This window comes from Ictidomys tridecemlineatus, chromosome 7 (assembly GCF_052094955.1).
Source record: "Ictidomys tridecemlineatus isolate mIctTri1 chromosome 7, mIctTri1.hap1, whole genome shotgun sequence".
Classification (NCBI taxonomy): Eukaryota; Metazoa; Chordata; class Mammalia; order Rodentia; family Sciuridae; genus Ictidomys; species Ictidomys tridecemlineatus.
Window position 1 is genome coordinate 49,749,953 of NC_135483.1, and position 22,785 is coordinate 49,772,737.

Genomic DNA, 22,785 nt, shown 5'->3' on the forward strand with positions numbered 1-22,785 from the left:
TCAGCAAGACACAACAATTGTAACTATGTTTGTCCCCCAAAATGAAGCATCTACATATATAAAATAAAACCTTTCCAAGTTCAAGAATCCAATAGATTGCAACACAATAATACTGGATGGCTTTAACACACCTCTTTCACCACTGGATAGATCTTCCAAAGAACTGAACAAAAAAAATTGGAACTCAATTATACAATCAATAATTAGACTTAACAGACTTATATAGAATATTTCATCCATCAACGAGTGAATACACTTTATTCTGAGCAGCACATGGGTCCTTCTCTAAAATAGATCATATATTATGCCACAAAGCTATGCTCAGCAAATACATAAAAAATAGGAATACTACCCTACATTCTATCAGATCATAATGGAATGAAATTAGAAATTAATGAAATTAATAATAGAAGCTACTCCAACACCTGGAGATTAAAAAACATGCTATTATATGAACAAAGGATAGTGGAAGACATCAGAGTGGAGACAAAAAAAAATTCTTAGAGGTAAATGAAAACACTGATAAAACCTCTCTGACACTATGAAGGCAGTGCTTAGAGAAAAGTTCATTTCATTAAGTTCATTGCTTAAAAGAAGAAAAAGTCAACCATCAAATGACCTAACATTATATCTCAAAGCCCTAGAAAAAGAAGAACAAGTCAACACCAAAAATAGCAGAAGACAAAAGATAATTAAGATCAGAGCTGAAATCAATGAAATTGAAACAAAAGACACAATGAAAAAAAAAATTGACAATATGAAGAGTTTGTTCTTTGAAAAAATAAATAAAATTGATAAACCCTTAGCCATGCTAACAAAGAGAAGGAGAAAGAAAACTCAAATTACTAAAATTTATGATGAAAAAGGAAATATAACAGTGGACACTATTGAAATGCAGAAGATCATTAGAAACTATTTTCAAAATTTATACTCCATTAAAATAGAAAATCTTGAAGACATCAACACATTTCTAGGGTCATATGATCCACCCAAACTGAATCAGAAGAATGTACCTAATTTAAATAGAGCAATTTCAAGCACTGTAATAGAAGATTCCATTAAAAACCTATCAACAAAGAAAAGCCCAGGACCAGGCAGATTCACAGCAGAGTTCTATGAGACCTTCAAAGAGGAACTAATACCAATGATCCTCAAATTATTCCATGAAATAGAAAAAGAGGGAGCCCTTCTAAATTCATTCTCTGAGACCAATATATCACCCTACTATCAAAACCAGACAAAGATACATTAAGGAAAGAAAATTTCAGACCAATATCTCTAATGAAGATAGATGCAAAAATTCTCAATAAAATTCTGGCAAATCAAATACAAAAACATATCAAAAAGATCATGTACCACAATCAAATGGGATTCATCCCAGGGATGCAAGTTTGGTTCAACATATAGAAATCAATAAATGTAATTCATCACAACAGTAGTGTTAAAGATACAGATCACATGATCATCTCAACAGAGGCAGAAATATCATTTGACAAAATACAGCACTTCTTCATGTTCAAAACACTAGAAAAACTAGAGATAATAGGTATCCTCACCTGGCTGGGATGGTGATATGAACTGGGCTTAAAGGAGCTGGTTGTATGATAGCTGCAAAAATGGCAAAGAAACCACGTAGCACATGAACGTAAGTTTCAAAGGCAGGATGGCTCACGGTGACCCCAGGAGTCAGCTACAGCACTTCAAGGAGCAAGAGAGAGAGCATGCCTGAAACCTTCTATTATTGGGGGACATTTGAGATAGTTCCATCCAAATAAGGCAAGGGATTGGGTTTCAATGGTTGCTTAGTGATGTCTTGTGGTCAGGAGATTGACTGACATTTAGGAAAGCCACACCCATCTCAGGTGCTGTGTGGGACTAAAGGCAGAGCAAGTGAGAAACGGATATGACTCCATTTTTGAAAAATCAGCTTCTAAGTCAAGGCCTGTCCAGAGGAAGGGGGCATGACCCTTGTCCTTGTAAAAACCCACAGAGTGCTCCTAGGCACATACCCACCTAGATGAGTTATTTGTCTCTAAATAACAGGAGAGATCTGTGGCACCAGGTGTGGCACCAGGTGTCCCTGACTCAGTGACAAATCCTCTAAAAGAGAAACTAGGAAAACCAACCCATTTACAATAGCCTCAAAATAATATATGTACTTGGGAATAAATCTAACAAAAAAAGTGGAAGACCTCTACAACAAAAACCACAGAACATTAAAGAAAGAAATTAAAGAAGATCTTAGAAAATGGAAAGATCTCCCTTATTCTTGGATAGATAGAAATAATATTGTCAAAATTACCATACTACCAGAAGCATTACACAGATTTAATGCAGTTCCAATCAAAATCCCAGTGACATTTTCCATAGAAATAGAAAGAGCAATTGTGAAATTCATTTCCAAAAATAAGAGGCTCAGAGAAGCCAAAGCAATTCTAAGCAAGGAGAGTGAAGAAGGAGGCATCACAATACCAGACCTGAAACCATACTACTGACTTATAGTAACAAAAATGGCATTGTATTGGCACCAAAACAGACTTGTTGACTAATGGTACAGAATAGAGGACACAGAGACAAACTCATATAAATACAGTTATCTCTTACTAAATAAAGGTACCAAAAATATGCACCAGAGAAAAGATAGCCTCTTGAACAAACGGTGCTGGGAAAACCAAAAATCTGTATGAAGCAAAATGAAATTAAACCTCTATCTTTCACCCTGCACAAAACTGAACTCAAAGTGGATCTAAGACTTAAGCACTAGAACAGGGATCCCATAGCTAATGGAAGAAAAAGTTGGCCCAAATCTTTGCTAGGTTGGCTTAGGACCTGACTTCCTTAACAAGATTCCTAAGGCACAAGAAGAAAAATCAAGAATCAAAAAGAGGAATGGATTCAAACTAAAAATCTTCTTCTTAGCAAAGGAAGCGATTAATGAAGTGAAGAGAAAGCCTAATAGAGCAAATTTTTACCACATGCACATTAGATAGAGAACCAATCTCCAGGATATATTAAAAATTTTAAAAATCTTAACACCAAAAAAAAAAAACCCAAATAACCCAACCAATAAATGGGCTAAGGAAATGAGCAGACACTTCACAGAAGAACATATACAATTCATCAACAAATTTATGAAAAAAAAATGTTCAACATCTCTAACAATTAGAGAAATGCAAATCAAAAACACTAAGATTTCATCTTAGTCCAGTCAGAATGGCAATTATCAAGAATTACAGTAGCAATAAGTACTGGGGAGAATGTGGGCAGAAAGGTACACTAATTCATTGCTGGTGGGATTGCAAAATGTTGCAACCACTTTAGAAAGCAGTATGGAGATTCCTTAGAAAACTTGGAATGGAACCACTATTTAACACAGCTATTCACTTCTTGGTCTATACTTAAAGGACTTAAAGTCAGCATGCTACAGTGATGCAGCCACTTTATATTTATAGCAGCTCAATTCACAATAGCTAAACTGTAGAAACAGCCTAGATGCCCTTCAATAGAGGAATAGATAAAGAAACTATGGTAGATATGCACAATGGAATATTACTCAGCATTAAAGAAGAATGGAATCATGGAATTTACAGGTTAATGGACAGAGTTGGAGAATAATATGCTAAGCAAATTTAGCCAATCCCAGAAAACCAAAGGCTGAATGTTTTCTCTGGTAGATGGATAGGACCCATAATTGGGGAAGGGGAGGTGAGAGAAGAATGGAGGAACTTTGGATTGAGCATAAAGGAGGGAGAGGAGTGGAGGGAGTGTGGGGAGTGGGGTGGGGAAGATGGTGGACATCATTACCCCTATCTATGGGTATGACTGCATGAATGGTGTGACTCTACATCTTGTACGACCAGAGAAATAAAAAGTTGTGTTCCATTTGTGTAAAAACAAAAATGAAACTAATGAAAAGAGAATATAATATAGTGAAAAACATTATGTTCATACAATTGGAAATTTAAGGACATGATCATATTTTCAGAAAAACTCAATTTACCAAAGCAGTGATAGAAAAATTAGAATATTTCTAACTCTGTTTTTTTTCTTTAATTGGCATCTCCTCCCCAAATAAATCTTGTTACTTCATCAATGACTTACTCTAAGCAATTATAAGAGGAAAACAGAAATAGAAAGGAAATATTTCTAACCTTGAATAAAAAAGTTTTGCGGCCAATTTTACTGATGCCCATACATGCAGAAATCTCAAACAGAATGCTTATGGAACCAATTCTCCTTTAGGTAAGAAAGGATAACATACCATGACCATATTAGATTTATTCCATTAATGCAAGTTTGAGTTAATTTTCAAAACACAATCTGCAAAATTTATCATATCATGAAAACTCCTGTGACTCTCTTCTTACATAGAAATATATTATGAAATTATTCAAATTCCAAAGTAATAATGAATTTATAGTAATAACTCATTTCTAAGAGATATGAAAATTCCTTAATTTCTTAATGGCTCTCTATCGAAAAAACTTAGAGGAAACATCAGACATAATATCAAAATATCAAAGTCATTTTCTTTGTATTAGGGAGTGATACAGTACAGGTTCACTATTTTTATTGACCATTGCACATAACATAAATGTTGCAAGAAATTCAACCAAAGAATATGACATATCAGCATTAAAATCTAAAAAGCATAATCGATTAAAAAATAGATAATACCTAGTTAACTGGGTAATATACTATATGTTAGAATACCAAGATTGAAAAGATGTCATTTCTTGTTAAAATAATCCATAGGTAATTGTATAACTCATCATTTTCTCTATCAATTTTAAAAATTGGAATGTGATGCTATTTAATAATCATGTTAGGACAATAGAGTAAAATTTTATTACAGGCAATCCTGGTCATCACCTAGCTAGAGTCAATCAACTTTTACTCAAAAACACAGCATGATGTTTTGTAGAAATTGACACAATAATCTTAAAGTTTATATGGAAATCTACCCAATATTAATCAAGAAATATTCAAGAAGAAAAATCTGGAGGACTTGCATAGTAAATCAAAATTAATGACAAACTAAGTAAGACAAAGTAGTATTAACCCAAATATTAACAAAAAGGTCTGGATAGTTTATAAAGATTAGAGGCTTATTTGGCTCCTCATTCTGGAAGCTGGGAAGCCAGGGGTATGGTGGTAGTATCCACCAGACTTCCAGTAAGGGCCTTTTGACTGCATCTAACCTGGAGTTCTATGTCACATGGCAACTTAGAGCAAGAGGCTGGCATGCATTTCTCTTCTCACAAATAAGAAATATATGTCTGATAAATATGAAAGATGAAGAAATATATATCTGATAAATATGAAAGATCTAGAAGCAAAAAATATAAACAATTTAAAAATTACAAGATACCACAGGAGAAATCAAGTATCTCATAATTATTTCCCAGAAAATGATTCCAAATGGACAAAGCACATACGAAAAAATTTTCAACATAGCCTATTAGTCATCAGGGAAATGCACATTAAAACCACAATGAGACATCACTTTATATCCATAAAATGAGTGAATTTTTTTTAAAAAGCCTGAATAGAGAAAATGATTTTGAAAGAATAAAAGCAAACAAAGATCTTGCTTTTTGAAGTACAACCTGTTAAAGCACTTCAGAAAGCTGTTGGGCATTATGAAATAAATTGAACATGAACATGCCTAATGATTAAGCAACTCTGTTTCAAGGGCACTACCTCTCAATATAGATGCAATTATAGATAGATAAGTTTCATATATATTTTTCATATATATGAAAACATGTTTATACTTATAAGTAATGTATATATCATGTTATCCATATATATAGATAGTTATGAGTGTATAATTTATAATAACCACAAGCAGAAATAATCCACAATTGATCAACCATAGAACAATAAGTAATTTGTTGTGCACTGACAAAGGAGAATATTACACATCAATGAAAGTTAAAATATTTCTTCATATAGGGCTTGAATGATGTTCATACAAACCTTGAAAAGAATAATGTAAGACAAAGAGAACATATACTCTAAAATTTCATTTGTATGAAGTATAAACATAAGTAAATTAATATACAATAATTGAAATAAAAATAATGGTTAATTTTAGAATGATTAAAACTGGATAGAAAACATTGGAGGCTGCTGAATGCTCAGTTCTTATTTATATATTAAGGATGTGGCTTTATAGAATCATTCACATGGTGAAATTTTATTTAAATAAAAATTAAGCCCAGCTCTTACCCTGAAGAAATTTATGTCCCTAAAGGGTATTATTAAAGAATAAAAAGAAGTAATGAACAAAACTAGCATATAATGCTTAGCAGATTGCAGGCACTTTTCTAAGAACTTTCTTCATGTCATTTCACTTTATTTTTCACCAGCGTATGAGGTAGTGCTATGGTTTAAACACGTATCCCCTGAAGTTGCAAGAGTTGAAAGGTCTGGTGCCTGTGGTGCCCTTGGGAAGTGGGCTCTAGAAGGAGGTCTTCCTATAATTGGGGGAAGTGCCCTGTCCTTGAAGGGGATGGTAAGACCTTCCTCTCTTTTGCTGCTTCTCCACAACAGAAGAGGCCTTCTCCACCTGTCTTTCCACCAAGATGCACGGTCTAAAACAATGAGCCATGATCATGAATTAAAACTTCCAAAAAATGTGAGACAAAATAAACCCTCTCTCTTGGTAAGTGGATTCTCTCAGGCATTTGTTACAGTAATGAAAGCTAACACTGGTGGATTCTAAACATTTTACTCTGAAATCAATTGTGGTTGAAGTGCTTTACCAACCTGTATGAAGTCTCCCATAGTTAATGACTGGGGCAGACACACCAACCTGACTCTTATCCTATGTAAGGATGTACTATAATTTATGAAAGGAGCTACAAAGGCTTTATAATTCAGAATCTCCTCAAATATACCTCATCTTCTACCTCAAATGAAGATTATCATATTGGATATGCTACATTAAAGATACAAGATCCCTCAATATCTTCAGAATGAAAGAGGGAAATACATCATAAGGAGCCTTATGTATTTTTGAAGATTTTTTTCCTTGTCCTAGATCTTACTGGTGAGTAGAATGGGAGTGGAAACAAATAAATATTAGTGTTTGGAAATTATATAAGGTATCATTTGCTCCCTGCTTTTTTCCTTGTGTTTGTTATGAATTATCTTCTATATTAAAGATTAACAAATGATTGGGGTTTTTTTCTTTTTTAACTTCATTCTGTTTTATCCAAAGTCATGATTAACTCATTCTTTCCTTTTTCTTCCTTAATTAAACACATTGTTTGCTGTCATTCTATATCTCCTTTTAACTTAAATAAATTAAAATGTATCACTATACTATAGAATATTACATTTTGCATGTATAAAAGCATTCATGATTTTCCATCTTTAGCAAGGAATGGTCTTAATATTCTGCATTTTAAATATCTTCAGTATTACTGAGTCCTAATTACTTATCATCAATCAATAGTCAGGTCACATGTAACTCATTGAATGACTGGGTGATTATCTTGCATTCTTAAGACGCCTCTTTGTATGTTTGAAAATTACCCCACCTGAAATGGTAATAATTACAGGCTTGATTTTTGAAACTTCAGAGTTTCCCACTGTTACTGATTTGTATTATGTGCCAAAAGACCTTCTGACTTAAAGTAGTTGAAGACTATGTTAAATAATGAAAGAACTGACACAGTGATTTTTCCTTTCTTTTCACTCTGAGTTGTCATATTCTACTTTTTTTTAATCCCTCTGTGTCTCCTGAAGAACTGAATGTTCCCTTCTACTTCAGAAGAAACTCACAAAAATATAGCCCTGCAAAGATTAGTAACAGGACCCCCAGGGAGAACACAGGTTAACATAAAATAATTCACTGTCATTTCTTTCCTTTTCTCCTCCTACCCAGATTTCCTTACATTATACATGTCTCAACTGACCAAAGGTTTGCACTTTTGCAGAGACCTGTCTGCACACAGTGTGCAGTTTTCATGCCATTAAGTAAACAAGGTTTGTAATCATATACAAATGAGTGAAATTATTCCCCTGCTTCTTGTACCTTCACAATTAACTTTGAAGACATTTGTGTTTAAAAATGTATTAGAAATATATCATTCTTGGAATAAAATATCATATTTTTCAGATTATACCTATACCATCATTAGTAACTTAGATGAAGATTTTTGGCAAATGTATAAACATAGACAAATAGTAATATATTACAAGGAGATACTGAATAAAATAATATCTATCTCAAATCATATAAAATTGAAAGCACTGAAATGTATAAATGAAATCCCATAAAGGTTTTCACGCATGTTGTTATGCAGCAAAAGACTTATATGTGGATGAATTATCAATAAATTCTGCTTAATCTTCTATAATTATATATCTGTGTCAATTTAATGATGATTAGTAAAAGCTATTCTACTTTTCTAGTCATTCAAGACAAATGCCATTATATCTTGTTTCCATTATGTTTATAAACAGGAAAATCAAAAGGGCAGAAAATATTAAGTGAAGGGTCCTTTACTAACAATAAGTCCTAAGATTTCTTTTGCCATCTTTTTTCCCAGTCCTACACTTGCTTTCATGTGCTCTCAATTTATATATAAATTCTCACCTGGGAGTAAGCCCTCAAGGATGTCAATAAAAATTGAGAGGGAATAGTAAACACTGAATGAATCACACAGGATAGTAGGAGCCAACTTATTGCTGAAAAGGTTGTCAGCACAGACTTTTAATTTACAATCAATAATCCAAGTCAGCTGAGAGCAAGAAGCCCTAAGTAAATCACAAATGACATATGGCCAATTGTGAGACTTGGGATTTTTTTTTCCACTTTGACTTTACTTAAATGTCAGATTTTAAAATTTTATGAATAATTTTACTTTCTCTCAGATCTCTGAGGAGGTTTTGAAATTATTTGAAGTTTTATACTTGATGACTCTTTAAAGAGAACTTTAAAAAGAACTTTTATTTCAATTTTTTTTTTTTATCCTCTGGCTTGCCTCCTGAGATATTTAGTTACCTAAGAAATTGTTGGGAAATAAATACTTCTTAATTGATGTGAAGGACTAAAGATAAATTGTTTACCATATATGGTTGTCATAATGATATGTGAAATTATTATCTGAAATGAGAAAACACTGAAGATTTAGCCCAGAGAAGTGAGAGTGTTAATACACATATGAAATTAAACTTCAATTAAATAGATATAATATTTAAAATTAAAATTTAAAAATCAAAGAGAGGGTTTTGAATAACAAGGTAAGGTTTACATGTAATTAATTAATTTATTAATGCATATAATGGTAAAGAGATTTCTAATGAGGTACAGCTTTATCTTTAAGGAAACTCTATTTTTATGTCTTAAGTTTTAGTAAAAATCAAGTTTTATCTCTTAATCATGAGGAATACCACTAAAACACAAATTTTAATTTCTGATAATATCAGGTCGATTATAGGTATATTGACTATGGGTTAGACACTGATCTGAGTACTTTGTTCCATTAGCTCCTGCTGCATTACAAATAACTCCTGAACTTTGTGCCTCCAAAGAACAATGATGGAAGCAGTCCATGATTCTGTTAATTGAAAACTTGAGATGGATTTAGCTGGAAGGGTCTTCCTGTATTGATTTTCATGAGGGGTTTCACTCTATAGTCCATAGTAGGGACACTCTACTGTCATATTGAGGGTCATCTGGAACTGGCAGATTGAGATTGGCATTAATAGCGGGTCTTGTCATTAATTGGGTGTGAGCTGGGCTGATAAAAAGTACTGAGCAATTGCTTTCTCCTTATTTGGTAACCTGTGCTGTGCAAGTTTCAAAAGGAAAATATGCAAGTCTTATTCAAACCAGACTTCAAAACTGGTACTCAGTTACTTCCATCACATTGTGATGGCTACAGAGGAGTAGAAGCAGCACCATTCATCGAAAGAAGTAATACAGTGACAATACGTAAAACATCCTGATTTGATCACTACCCAGTGTGTACATGAATCAGAACATCACATTGCACCCCATAAATATCTGCAATTATGTGTCCATCAAAAAATAACATATAATAAAAAGTGAAATCACATTGTAGAGGATGCAGAATGGGACGTGAAACAATTTTGCACGTAGTCTTCCACACATGAGTTATTTAAGCCCACAATTAACTTTCAAGGTTTATGTTATTAACACTTTACAATTAAGGAAATGCAGCCTTGCAAGAGTAATTTGGGTAAAGTCATCATCCCAGGGAAGATAGAGCCTGAATTCAGGGATAGATCTGTCTGAATTTGGATAATGCTCAATTATGCACTATTTTTGTGCACTCCAGAATAAATCTACATGTTTTGAATTATTTTCACCTAATATTTGAATCAAGAGTACCTATTCAGGGAGAAGGATGGAGAAATAAAATAGAAAAGACTTCTGCTTGCTCCTATGATATCCATTTCAGTATAAATTTTCAATTTTATTTAGATTACTTAACTTTTTTAAATATATTCACTTTTAAAAATTTCACTGCTACACCTAAATAAATAAACAGACAGATAGATAGTTGTGATTAGTGTGATAAAGAGGAAGAAGGAGCCAATCTATTGGAGCTCAAGAAAATATCTAGAGAAAAACATAAGCTCGGAGCTATTATTTAAAATATTCATGTTTTAGGTACAGAATTCTCAAGGCCATTTCTCATAGATTTCATTGTAATGCCCTTCTCTGTGTCCTGTATTCATCCTAAGACCATTACTTTTCTTCCCTAGTTTTGAAGGTTTCAGATATAACTGTATATTTTATTCTGGTATTTTCTTTGTCATACTGATTATTGTTTAAAACATTCCTTTTCCTGAGGCAACGATTTCTTTCCTCAGTGTTTTTTGTTTCCTTTTTTTTTTTTTTTTTTTTTTTTTACATTAACTTGCATCCTGGTAATATACTAGAAATCATTCTTAAATGAGCCAGGGGATGCTGCAGTTTGCTTAATTGTTAATATGATGCATCTTATAAATCTTGCTATTGTTTATGAACATTAAATCACATATAAATGTGAGGTGAAGGAAATTTACAACTTAGAACTAGAGACTTTATTTCCTGTAAAAGATAGACAGTGGTGTAGAGGGAAGAGGTGCAGAGGAAAGCTGTGTAGGTCGTTAGCATGCAAATATCATGATGAGCACTTTAATTAATAAGTGTTTAGTATAACAACGCACTCTAGGGAAAATTTAAGTTTAAAATGCAGTTCTTCTGAGGAAATAGCATAAAGAAAATTTGTAAAAATGGTATAGATTAGTTAAATATTGAAACGTTAAAATGTGAACTGTTAGAAAGATTGGGGGGGGGTGAAACTCTTTTCAGTTGCCATAGCCAATCTTTTCATCAAATTGAATTTTCCATTGATTTAATAAACCAGATCATTCCTAAAGCTCCCTTTCCTATATGCACTTAGTCCATGCAGTTGAAGGAAAACCATGACACTAAGCCTAAAGAGGTTTTTAAATTTGGTATATTTTATTCATACTCAAATAGACTGCCAACCCTCATGAGTTTTTCATGTTGACAGTGTTGCTTTACAGGCCACAAGAAACCACAAAATGCAGACAAAGACTTACTGGGTCCAGAGGGAACATTTGATGTGCCTGTGTATCCTCCTCTTTCAGCCAGGTATCAATAAAATCTTTTATGGATAATTTGTAATAAGAGTCAAACTACAAATTTGAAGGCTAGAAATGCTAGACTGAGACATGCATCTCCCTGCTATAGAAACAGAGAACAGCAGTTGGGAAATAATTTCAGTAGAAGGAAGTAAGGCTTTTGTTGGCACATTTTAAATAATTTTCTTTGAAATTAGATATTCTTTGCTAGAATGCAGCTCATTGATTATAGCTACAACCATCCAGCTAGGAATGAACTTCACAAAAATAACACCCGGATTTCTGGCACACTTCAACCAATTTGACAGAGTTGTAAAGAAAATGTGTTATCTGATTTTTTTTGAGAAATTAATATAAATATACATTTGTGTGTGTATATAAACAATCTAATTGTGTATGAGGTTCAAGAGGAAAATTATCTCAGCACTTTGACAAAATGATAGAATATAATCCATATTTATTTATTTATTTATTTATGTACTGGGATTGAACCCATAGGTACTTAACCACTGAACCACATCCCCATTCCTATTTTTATTTTGTGTTAGGGTCTCACTAAGTTGCTTAGGGCCTTACTAACTTGCTGAGGCTGCCCTCAAACCTGTAATCCTCCTGCCTAAGCCTCTTGAGTTGCCAGGATTATAGGCCTTCACCATCATGCCTGTTGGAATATTGATTTAACAACGTATCATTTGATAAAATTTAATTTTTATAAATGTGCCATTCATTATTTTTTTATTAAATTTAAGAATGGGACAAATACCAATGCAATCAGATAAAAAGAAACAAATACTGATTTTTGAAAATCTAAAAATATCTTGAAAAGAAAGTGCACCCCACCATTAAAGTAAAAATAAAATGTTTAAAAACACTCATTCACACACACACACACACACACACACACACACACACACACACACTTGTGCCGCAGTCCGGCTGCAGCAAAATAACGGGGGGGGGGGGGGGGGGGGGGGTGATGAATAACTTGTGTACATTGATACAGCAGGAATAGGAGCCGTTTATTGTAGGACAACAGAGCTATTTATACATTTTGCACAGCTTATCTAATTAGCATAAACTAGATACATCAGTCAACCAATAAGGAATCTCCACACTTAATGGCTTGCTTTTGTTACTTCTCAAACCACTCCCTCTGGCATTTTGCCAGGCACCATCCAGACTTGTTTACGAACTCTAACATTTCTCTGGCAAAATACCACGTGTTATTTTGACTTGTCTACAGACCTTAACACACTTGTTTGTTTTGTTTTGTCTTAAAAAACATTTTTAAAATATTACTTGTCTTGCAGGAGTTTGGAAAAGAAAGCTTGTATCATAATGATGCCATATGTAAAAGACAAATAGATACTGTTTTATGAACCAAATTTAGAGTCCAAATATACTATGAAACTGAGATAAAATAAAAGAATGTAATAAATGTCTAAGATCATAGGGCAAAGGAATGAAAGAATTGCCAAGAAGATAAGCTTCTTCAGATCATGTTGAAGCTAAATGTTTTCAATCAGTTTAACGATGAAGTGCCTGAACTTTAACAGCTCCTGTTCTCAGAAAGAATGGAGCAACTACTGTTCTTTCCCAACCTTTCCTAACCTTTTGTAGACCCTTTATGCAAAACTTCCTTTACTATTATTCTAGTTCACTCAGAATTTCGTTTCTATTAATGACTTTTGACTTCACTTATTCATTCAGAGTATCTGCTATGTTGAAAGCTTTATTTTAAGCACCCGGGATATAGTATTAACAAATTAGAGGGATTTCCTACAGAGTTTATATTTCAGTAGGGGTGTAGGTTACTAATCAATTCAAACACCAAATATGTATAATATCAAGTTGTGATAATTTCTAAGAAGAAAAGTAAAGCGAAGTGAATCATGCTGGGAAGAGACTTCCAAAGATGTTTCAAGTGGAGTTATTAACAAAGGTGTCTCTGAAGACATGATATTGCAGTGGAGATTTTTTTAAAAAATATTTATTTTTTAGTTGTACACAATACCTTTATTTTGTCTATTTATTTTTATGTGGTGTTGAGGATTGAACCCAGGGCCTCTCACATGCCAGGTGAGCGGTCTACCATTAAGCCACAACCCCAACCCTGTAGCGGAGGTTTGAAGGCAGTTTGGGCCTTATGAATATCTGAGACAAGAGCATTCAGGTCGAGGGAGTAGAAAGTGAAAAACCCTGGGCTGCCATGTATTTTAAGAACTGCAATAATCCAGCAGGACCCTGGTGGGGATCCAAATAAGGAGCATCCAGATCTTGTTGGGTTTTATATTCCAGGGAAGAATATGGAGGTTTTTCCAAGTATCCTAGGAAGTCACAAATGAGTTAAGATCATGTCTTTTCACAGGAAACTGATTCCATGGGTAAGGCCAAATAAATAAGCACAAATGCATAGCTTGGCTTAAGCAATAAGCCTGTTGTGTTGGGGTACATTGGTTTTAGAATAAATGCTCAAAGTGCTATGGCCTGAAGGAGTAAGCTTGGGGTATTTACCTGCCTAGGTCACATTTATCTAGAGAGAGAGAGAAGGCTAATTAAGAAGGAAAACATGATATAAATGAGATTAAGTCAGTTTCTTGGCAGCAGATTAGGTGATGTTTTTTTCTTGTCAAAATGAGGTTAAGTTGATGAATACTAGGGTTGGCAAAGAATGGATTATTGACTAAATGTAAAAGCTTGAATTCAAGCCAGTCAGAACAGCATCTATGATACAATAAGGGATGGTGACTACTATCAATTTAAGGATGTTTCTATGGATGTTTCAGCACAGAATTTATGCATATTTAAGAAACTGTTCCAAAGAAATACCAAATTATTTAATTAAACCATGAAAATTTTATATGTTCTACAAATGAGCTTGTCATTTAAAATTGCATTTCACAACAGTCTATAATTTAAGTTTTACTCTAATTCAATGCTTAACTTTTTCATAAATTGTATGAAGTATTTTAAGAAAAAACTAATAACATAGACTATTTATATTAAGTATTTTAGGGGAAAAATAACAAATAACTAAATTTTTAAGAAAAACATTTTTAGATGTTAAGGGACCTTTATTTTATTCAGTTGTTTATACGTGGTGCTGAGGATCGAACCCAGGGCCTCACACAAGCTAAGCAAGCACTGTACCACTGAGCCACAACCCCAGCCCCAATAATGACTTTTTAATATTTTTAATTATTGCAAATGCCCTATCCTCTGTTTCAGGTCACCTCTCATCTACTAATTTTGGAAGACTTAGCTTATATTACTTCTTCTGAGAAATATTCTTTGATTTCTCAAACAATTAGCCATTCAGCTAAATAAAAAAATATTTATTGAGGATGAACTTTTTGGACTTGGATTTTTACATTGAAGGTACTAAAAATGGCTTGATTTCCAGATATGTAACAGAGGCAGAGCAAACAAGAAATTAACAAGGTGTTGAGCACAGAGTGTGAGAGAAGGATATGTATTGAACATAATTCCTAACTTTTGGCTTTGGTAACTGGATCAGTCATTGTTTCTAACTTCTGAGATCAAGTAAGATTGAGGGGTAGAGGTTCATGGATTAAATCAACAGTGCTTGCATTTGCCATGGTAGATTTGAGATGCTCCTCATATACTGTGAATGCCATTGGATGTGTATACCTTGGGGCATGGAGGAAAAGTAAAAGGTTAGATTATTAGTGAATAGGTGATACTTCCAGCTATAATATTTAACATTATCACTTACAAAGTAAGGTGGCTAGAGAAGTGAAAATGACTGAGAGTGTATATCATCCCTAAGGAAAAGGGAGACAGTAAAACACATGTTAATGAGTGCCCCTCTCTGGGAACTATGACAGCAAGCCAGATATATTGCCCTTGAAGGACTCCGGCTTTCTCATACACTCTGGGAACTAGGGAAAGTTAGCATTATCTGTAGAAGGCGGTTTTCTTGCATATCCATCAGGAGAGTTACCTACCTATGCATCGTGATGTTGGTCAGACAAACTAGTGAATGCTGATGATGTCACTGCCTCTGTAGCCTAACATAATACTCCTCCCTGAGTGGGGATGGATAGGGAACTGAGGGCATGGTGGAAAGTGTACGTGTCACTCTGTCATTGTCCAGCTGGATGTCAATGAAAAAGCATTGTGACCTGCAGAGGTGCTGCTTTGTAAGTTCTGTGAGGAATGGAGGTGCTGCCCATCTGTCAGCACTGACGTCCTCTTGAAGCAGTCCTGATCTCTTGTAAACTTTCTTGTATAAACCATGTGTTCTATGCAGTCTCCAGGCTTTCTTTGGCCTTTTGGCAACCAATCCCATTTCCCTGGCACAACTGGGCTGTGAAAGTGACATGGAGTGGGGGTATTTTGAAATGAGGGGAGGAAAAGGACTAAGGTAATACCTAGAGGAAAATATTACATCAAATGATACTTTTGTTTAGGATGGTTAAGATCTGTCAATTAAGGTCACCTCAAGGAGAGTAGAGGATTTATTTTGAGAGAGAGAGAGAAGAGAGAGAGAGAGAGAGAGAGAGAGAGAGAGAGAGAGAGAGAGACAATAATTTTAAGAATGAAATACACATAAGTAGACCACAAGAAATCATACAATGTGTACATCTGTAAGACTGGGACCCCAATTAAAATAAGATATATTCTATGATTGTATTAATATATCAGAATGGATTCTACTGTCATGTATAACTAAAAAGTACCAATAAAAAGTACTAATAAACAAATGTACCAATAAAATATTATCCTGAAAAAGGAAAAGACAAAAGAAAGTTTTGGTGTGGTGGAACTGTTCTGCATCATAATAGTGGCGGGGGTGGGTAGTGGAATTTGACTTTATGCATTTGTGAAAGCCTAGGAATTCTACATAATAAAGTTAATTTTATTGTAAGTAAATTAAAAAATTAAAGTAATTCTAAAACTAAAAAATAATGAATTCATAAGAGTCTTAGAATTTAGAACTCAAGGAGAAAGATGTTTTAAGATGATTTTGGAAACATTTCATTTGTACAAAAAAAGAGAAAAGAATTTTTGATTCAGATGGGTGATGAATAATAAATCAAATGCTTCTATTGCATTGTGTTCCTATAGGGAAAATAAAGTAGGATTCTACATGACTGTAGAACCTATTCTGATATATTTATACAATCATATATGTGAGGGGAGGGAGGGCAAGCTTTTGGAGATTTGAGGGAGGAAGAGAAGAAAATAAATAATAGTTTTAACCAATAAAAACATCAAGTTATAGAATAGATATAGTGAAAGTGTCTAGAACTGGTATGTGTTTCCTGGAGATTTTTGGTCAACCAATGTAACTGAAGTTGTTAAGCTGAAATTATTCCCTATTATATATATATATATATATATATATATATATATATATATATATATATACACACACACACACACACATATATATACATATACATACATATATATCATGTATTATATGTAACTATACAAAATATATTATACAATAAATATTATTATATGTAATTATATTGTATATAATAACACAGCATTTTATATATATATGTATGTATCATATTTATATATTTCAATAGATTCCCCTCACTTTATGGGTTATGTTCTTATACTTTTAAAACAAACATTTTTTATTGACAGAATCAAAGGGAGTCTGGAAAAAATAAAAACTTCCTATATTTTGAATTGATGCAAGAGTGCCAGGACATTTTACCTTCACATACACTAATAATTGATATGAGCCACACTTAGGGTAATGAATAACTTGAGTACAGAAACTCTCTTTACCTGAGAGTGATTCCTAGGGATTGACTCAAAGGTGAGCCAAGGGCAGGTAACAACTCTAATGGTTGGCAAAATGAATGACTTGGTCCTGAAAGGGAGCGGTGTTGGGTCTTATAGATGTAGTCAAGTAGCATCCACTATGAAAGAGCTCCCTCTTTTTCTATTCTTTCTGTGAAAATTGATCTCATATTTTCTTTAACATATGAATGAATTTACCAGTTGAGTCATGTGGACCTGAGCTTTTCCTTAGCACAAAGTTTTACCAGCAGTATCAGTTTCTTCAGTTGATTAGTAATGATCTTATTTTCTGTTTCTTCTTTCATCAGTTTTGGCTGTTGTATTTTTTTCAGACCAACTGAATTTTTTAAAAATTTTCAAATATATACCATAAATTGCTTCTTTTATTATCTTTTTTTCTATGCACAGGTTATGTAGTGACATGCTCTTTTTTATTCCTGTTGCTGTTTTTCTTTCCTCACTTCACCCCTGATTAATCTTTCCAAGTTAATTTTTCAAATAACTTGTCTTTAGCTTTTTGATTCTCTAAATCATGCATTTTCCCCTTTCATTGATCCTTTTAATTTAATTTTTTTGCCTTTATTCTACTTTGCAATGTTGTTTCTTCTTTCACTCATAGACTATTTAAAAATGCACACTTAATAGTTGGGAACCTTTCGATTATGTTTTTCTGTTTACTTCTAGCTTAAGTTCACAGAGGTCAGAAAACTATACCTTGTTTGATATATGACATTTGAAATGTTCTGGGATTTGCTTTATATTCTAGCATTTAATCAACTTAGTAATGATACATTTAATACATTTAAAGTCATTTATTTTATTATGTTTGATATTCTATATGTTGGGAATTATTCTATAGGTTATTGAAAAAGATGTGTTGTGATCTACAACTATGATTGAGGATTCATCTCTCTCTTCTTTTATGTCCGTTAATACTTGCTATAAGAGATTAGATGCTATTATTAGATGAATACAGTTTTGGAATTATTTACATAATTATGGTGTATTAGAAATTTTAGCCTTACTAAATGAACTCTTTATGTCTATTATTGCTTCTTGTATTAATGTCTACAGTTCTTTAAAAAATGGTAAAATTAAACCAACATTATTTTTGATATACATATTGTGAGGCATGAATTCTTCTATCATTTAAAAATCAATATTTCCACATCTTTATATTTAAAGATTTGTCTCTGTTGAGCACTATTTTTATCTTATAGTGTTTGTTCCATGTGTATTAATATTAACACTCTGAATAAAATATTAACTTGTAGATCTTCATATTGCTTTTCTTCTACATTATATTAGAAAAAAATGTATATCTCTCCTTTAGTTGTTTTTCTTTTGGATTAATCAAGTATTATTTAGTTGTCTCATGTTATATTAGATTTCTAGCTATACATATGTATGTATTTTCTATTCTCATAATTATCCTAAATTTTATATCATGAATCTTTAACTAATACAAATTAATATTTTTGCCATACCCAGAATTTATTTTAATTTCATCATGTATTTATTTCCATATATACTTAAACCCACAAGATATACAATTTTATATATATATATATATATATATATATATATATATATTTACCATAAGTATAATTTTATTTGCTCTATATTTACCACTTCTATTGGTCTTCATTCTCTTCTAACTTTCAGTGTTTCCCTATAGAATCATTTTTAATAGCTTAAAAACTCAAGGTACATTTATTTGAATATAGTTGTACTGACAGTATGACTCAGTTTTATTTGTCAGGAAATGCCTGTATGTCATCTTTATTTTAGTAGATATTTTTCTTGATATCAATGTTTGGGGTAGCAGATGTTTTGTTTTACTCTTTAATTATTTACTACTGTTATTTTTTGGCTTCTATCAATTCAATAGAATAGTTTCAGCTGTCAGTTTTATTGTTCCTTTGAAGGAAATATACCTCAAAATCTCTTCTTACTTAAGATTTGCTCTTTAAGTTTCTTTTCCAGCACTTTTAGTAAAACATGGTTTCTTTCTTTCTTTTTCTTTCTTTTTTTCTTATTTGACTGGATTTCATGGAATTTTTTCTGTATGGTTTAATATATTTTATTCATCTGAGATTATTATGGTCATTATTATAGGATATATCATTTCTTCCCTTTCCTCTCCATTATTTAGAGAGAGTCCTGTAATGTATATATGGTGGCTCCTCATCTTGTCCCATATTTCTCCCATATCTTCTGTGTATCCCTTTTCCTCTATTTATTATTAGATATATCCCACTGATGATTTCCAGTTAGATAATCCTTTAGTTTACTATGTCTAATCTGCTGTTAAAGCCATCGATTGAGTTATTTCTTATTGTATTTTCTTTGAGTTTTTAAATTCAATTTTTTATGCATTTCAGTATTCCTGCTGAAATTCTCCATTTAATAATCTCTTTCCTACACTCTGAATGCCTGATCATGTGTGAATCTATTTGTGCTGTTTACTTGACTTTTTGGTTTTATTTCTTGTTATGCATGGTAACTTATATTCAGTGCAAAATATTTCATGTGGGAACTTATGGATATTTTAAGTGATATTACTCTTTTCTGGTTGGAAATCATCATATCCTCTGATATGCAGCCTGGGTAGAAGACCATGATCTAATCAGGAAAAGGGATGACTCAAAGTTGGGTTGGGGTTTGTTCCTTTCCCAGATTGCAAGTAGCTATTTGATGTTCCAACTAACATTGGAGGTTATACTGGAGCTCATTTTTCACGTTGCGTGTAAACTGATTTTTGTTACTTTCACATTTTGTTCCTGAAAAAACCTTCCTTTTGCCTTTCAGAAACTTTTTAAAAGGTTTTTATCTTTTGCTATCAGCAGTCCATAAATTGTGTAAATGACTTTAGAGGAGAAGTACAGACTTCTGATTTCACCTTTTTGCTCCTCTCTTCTTTCAGGAATCTTACATGTTTGTGTCCTACCTGCATTGGTAGGCTTGAATTTTGTTCTTGGCCTACTTAGTATCATGAGATTGCCAAAATTCCTACTCACTGCACTGCCCCCTTGCTGAGGCTCACTTGCTTATTTCTCACCTTCTAGCACTGGTCTAAGCTGTGAGGCTTTAATTTCATAATTTAGAAAATGACAATTTCTCCTCTAGCAGGAGCATAAGCCAGTAACCCCTAATAATAACTTATTATTTTGATTTTGTCCTTCACTCCTGTGTTGCCACTAAGCCTCTCCTGTATATAATCTGATATATGTGGTCCAAATCTAGGACATACCTGCATGGCCAGAAGTTTAATCTAAAATTTCAGTATTTTACATAGATTAATTACTTTAAACATTTTGCTATAGATGGTTGCCAAGGAACTTTGCGGGTCTTGGCAAAAGGAAGAATTCTTTTTCTGGGAACAAGCCTGAAATCATCAACCTTATGCTTTTAACACTTAGGATGCTAGGGGAAAAACCACTAATCTAGGCATAGCTTATAAACAATAGAAGTTAATTTTCTATTTTTCAATTGAAAGGATCAGCGTGGTTCTCACATTTTAAAATGCATCAGTATCACTTGGAAGGAAAACATTAAATCAAATATTTTTGGACCCCCGCTCTCAGTGCTTATAGTTCAATAGGATTGACTTGAGCCCTAAAAATTCTAACAATTTCCTAAGTAATACAGATACTGGTCTCAGGACCACACTTTCAGAACCATTGTCATAAACAAACATACAAAAACTAAAACCTTAGGATATATTATAACTTCCAAATAGTAAACAGATTTTTTTAAGTCAACTAGTCCAATTCATTATTTTATACTATAGGAAAATATGGCTCAAAAATCTGCATATATGATTGCTCCAAGGAGAGAGAGAGTTATTAATGGCAGAACTAGACCTAGAGTACTCTTCCATTGATTGTTACACCTGTATTCTTTCTGCTCTATCCTGATAAGAAAAATTTGCTTCAGGGTAATGCTATTAGTCACTGGACAGCTTTTAGATAGTAGACATTGATAATTGAAGATTTTGATTGATTTTAAAGACACATTTGTTGGGAGTGATAAACCTAGGTTCAATGACAAGCATCATGTCTTTAAATAAATCACAATCATCACAACTGGTAGAAAGGACATCATTAGATAAGTGGTTCTTAAAACTAAAGTTATAATTAGCGAATCATAAGTTTTATTTGAAAAAAGGAACATTTATAAACTTATTTTCTTTAGCTATAGCAGTAGCAACAGTAGGGATTTTTGTTGTTATTACTTTTACTGTCAACACAACTTATTTGAAAATGCGTTTTAAAATAATTTTAAGTGAATGAGCATAAGAAATGTATATTATAAATCCACATTTTATTTTTATTTATTTGTTTATTTTTGCTGCTATTGCATACTTTAAGGGATTTGTTCCATTCTGCTATGAGTTTGCTGATTGGATAGTCCCAAATCCAGTGGCCAGACTATTGAAGATAGAACACAGCTTTGATTATTGTCTTGGTTCAGTTCGACTCTTGTATGAAAACACTATAATATGGGCATAGCTTATAAACAATAGAAGTTAATTCTTCAAGTTTTGTCCTGGCAGGCTGGGAAGGTCAAGATCAAGGTGCTGGTTCATGGATTGATTATGCCTTCTAGTTTTGCTCTCACCTTTGCAAGATGCAAGGCAGCTTTGAGGAGCCTTTTTTATATGGACACTAATTCTACTCACAGTTTCCATCATTATAGCCTAACTACCTCTCAAAGTTCCATCTTCTGATACCATCACTTTGCTGACTAGGTTTCAACATAAATTTGGGGAGTAGATTCAAATTTTTAGGCCATAACAATTATAAATACTTCTCTTCTTCTAGCCTAGGACAATCACTGATCACAATGGGCATTCAACAACTGGCAAAAGTATCAGTTTTGCTGTACAGTCTACAAATATTTAAATGGTCAAATTAGCTCTGACAAAACTTATAATAAATCATCCTAAAATTACTAAATCAACCAGGACTGAGGGATTGACCATATTTAGCTATGGGGGTGTCACAACTTTGGTTTGAATAAAACAGAATCTTATACTACCTAATACTAATGCTAACTTCCATCTCAATGTGTCAACTGATCAATTTGCTAAAAATATTATTTCTAAAGTGACAATTATGTGTCAGTAACATGACAGAATATATCTTTGGATATTTATATTTAATAAATTTCTTACCACTTCTATTTGATGACTAAATGAATGCAGTTATTTTGTGCTCCCAAAATGCCTCTGTCCATATTTATACAGAAAATTTATCAAATATGGAATTTGAAATCAGAGTATAACAGGCTAAAATAGGCATATATAAGAAATTCTAGTATAATTTCTTATATTAGATGCTATCTTCCACCATCAAT

General features: G+C 32.9%; 1 pseudogene; it reads left to right on the forward strand.

Annotated features, from left to right (window-relative positions):
- Positions 1–3,213: 3,213 nt before the first annotated feature.
- Positions 3,214–22,785, forward strand: part of LOC101956009 (casein kinase I pseudogene) — a 100,444-nt pseudogene continuing 80,872 nt past the window's right edge.